Genomic DNA, 3,077 nt, shown 5'->3' with positions numbered 1-3,077 from the left:
CAGGGGCAGCGCCCGCCCGGGCGCGGGGCCGGGAGGGGGCGGGCGGCGGGGCTGCGGGGCTGGGGCCGCCGTGCGGGAGCGGCCGCTCGCCCCGGCCCCGCTGCCCGCACACGCATGCACAGAACACCCCGCGCTTCCCCGCCCCGAGAGGTACTCGGGAGCCGCGGGCACCCCCTGCCCCGCGCGGGCGGCGGGGGCGCGTTCGTTCTGCGCTGACACCCCCCCAAACCATCGCCCTGCCCGTACAAAGGAAACTCCGGCCGCATCCTGTGGCATTAACCCCTAACTGAGCCGATAAGGTATGGAAATAATCAACGGGATGTGAAAGGATTTTGTTCTGCGCCGAGTCTTCGGGTCTGAAATTCAGTACTGGGAATGGGTTTAAGAACACCAAAGTGCGTGGTTTAAATAGTCTTGAGTGCACATTTGCTAAAGGACCAGGGGACAAGATCTAGAAAGAAGAGGTACTGCAAGAAAAATGAGTGAAATCATGCTCCCACTAGTGTCAGTGGCAAAAGTCTCACTGTTCAGTGGCACTAGGTTGTCACCCTAGCAAGCTGTTTCAAACTTCACATTTTCAAATGATATGAAATACGTTTACAGTCAGGCAGAAAGTAATTGCCTTTTCTAGTCTATATTTTTTGCAGATTTATGCCATAAGCCCTATCCTGTTACAACAAAACCCACACAGAACAGTGCAACCCACGAGGAGACCTCTGTGTTGTAGAGTTTGTGTTTCTATTTGATCTGACATGCTTCATGGAGAAAATAAATGCAAATCCCACATTGCACAAAGCTTATCTGAATATTCAGTAAAACATATTTTCAAATCAGGACAAAATAGACAAGTTATTACTTTGCAAGTTTTTCGGCTTAGTGAATCAAGTTTTCGTGCCTTGAGACCACAGAGGGGGCAGGCAGGACATCCAAGACTCTGCTGCGATCTCTTCACAATTCATCCAGAGAGCATCAAACTCATGAGGAGACTGAGGCTGCCCCAGGAGGTATTTTTTCAGCCTTTGGAAAATGCCAGCTATAAAAGAAAGCTGGGTTTACCAAGACGTCAACCAGCAGCCAGCACAGGACTCAGTGCCCAGGTCTCCCAAACAACGTTTCCTAATAAGCAGGTATGTCCTGCATGAGCAGCTATTTCAGGATGGGTTTTGGCACCAGGCCCAGGAAAACTGCTTTACAGTGATCTACCTAGAGGTTCCCAGGTACCCACGAGAGACTTGAAATCATGCAGATACTCAGTGGCCCAGGTAACATCCACTTCCTTTTTGCTGTACTTGCCGATGTATACATTTGGGAGCACCCAACACTTGCATTCCTGGACAAAAGCACCCCAGGCTGCCGTCTGCGCAATCGATGGGAAGTACACTTCCTCCACTCTGCCGCTTGCTTAATTGCTAGTGTTGCTTCTCAAATCCTGTAATCATCATTTTGAACTTGCACAATCTCAGCCAAATGATTCTCATCCAGTCCTCCATCTCGCTCAGACAATGGACGCCCAATTAGTCTGCACTAAATATTTAGAGAAAATGCAGATACAGAACTGGCAAACTGAAATGCTCACCTCGGCTCTCTCCGTACCAGCCTGGCTGGTTGCACAGCCGGGGAGTCACATAGCAGCAGGAGTGGGACCTCGTAAAACCTAACAGGAGTCCCACAGCAATATGGCTCTGTGGAATCACCCATGGGGGCGTAGGACTGTTGGTTTCATCCACAGAACGTGTACTGTGTTTTTCACCCTTTGCAGATGTCATTTTCCAGCCAGCACCCACAGCAGCACGATAAGGAGGGTGCAACTATGAGGAGAATATACACACCAAAAGTTCCTGGAAATTGATTTATTCTCTTAAACTCTTCTGTCTTTCAGCAGCTCAGAGCCTCTCTTCGGTGTCAATTGACGTGGCTCAACTATATCAGCACAATGGATACCTTACCAGGAATCACATCCTTCTTTCAAATAGATTAACAATCTGTTCTGTGTAATATGCGTACATTTTTCAGCAATACAAATATAAAAAGTGTTAAAATAATTACCTACCTGTAACAAATATTTTAAGTACCTTTATTAAAGACATTGAATCTAGCCATTTTTTCCCTAACTTCTTTCATAAGCTAGTAAAAATAAACGAGTACAAGCTGTTAAAAGGAAACTCATCATCTGGCATATTTAAAATACATTTTTTTCCCTCATTCTTTGCTATAAAGTTGTTAGGAAATGAAAAACAGTACCATCTAATTTTTCGCAAAAGGGACAGTTTCTGAGTAGTTCTAGGTTATGCACTGAACAGTTACTTTAGCATCACATACGAGTACTAAACAATCAATTTTTTCATTTTAGGTATTAAAATTTTGCTTTTTAGGATTTCTGTAAGATTTCTATATGTATATGAGGCTGAAAACTAATTGGGAGGAAGAAATGTAACTAGATTACCCTTAGAAATGAGGCCTGTTCCAAATAATTCAAGTCAGTAATGGAGAAAAGTGTGTAGCAGAGAGGGTCTAATAAATGATGGGAAGCCTATGATGACACAAGTGGAACTCCATAGATGACTGTGCAGCTAAACATTTTTTTGGAAGCAATTCCTGGGGTATTCACAAGTAAAACATGGAGTGGGACCATGAAGTAGAATCACAAAGTCCTTGATCTGAGTTACCAACAGCAGAGAAAATAGAAGAGAAAGGGATGGAGCCAGGCCTCAGTATAAAGCAGCAAAAGACCTGTTTGGTCTATGGAACTAGGGAATAAATGGTATTAATTGTGTAATCAACACATTTTGAAAAGATAGATCTGATCGCGTCCATTATTAACGTCTCCGAATTTAACCCTGACATTTACATAATCTAGTTATTTTTATCAACTTGCTGCCCCTCTGTGTTGTGAGTACACTCCAGCAGTTCTCTGTCCACATCCTCCTGTTCACCCTGTCAGATAAGCCATGGTGCCTCACTTTGTCACTGGGTTGCTGTGCAATCACTAGAGTGTGGTCATGCATCTCACCACAAAAGTGGACATCTTCCCATGTTGGGTGAAATGACTTCATGGAAGTAGCCAATATTGAGGAAAC

This window comes from Lepidothrix coronata, unplaced genomic scaffold (assembly GCF_001604755.1).
Source record: "Lepidothrix coronata isolate B3197 unplaced genomic scaffold, Lepidothrix_coronata-1.0 Scaffold33, whole genome shotgun sequence".
Lineage (NCBI taxonomy): Eukaryota > Metazoa > Chordata > Aves > Passeriformes > Pipridae > Lepidothrix > Lepidothrix coronata.
The sequence above is the reverse complement of the archived record's forward strand: the minus strand, read 5'-3'. Positions refer to the sequence as shown.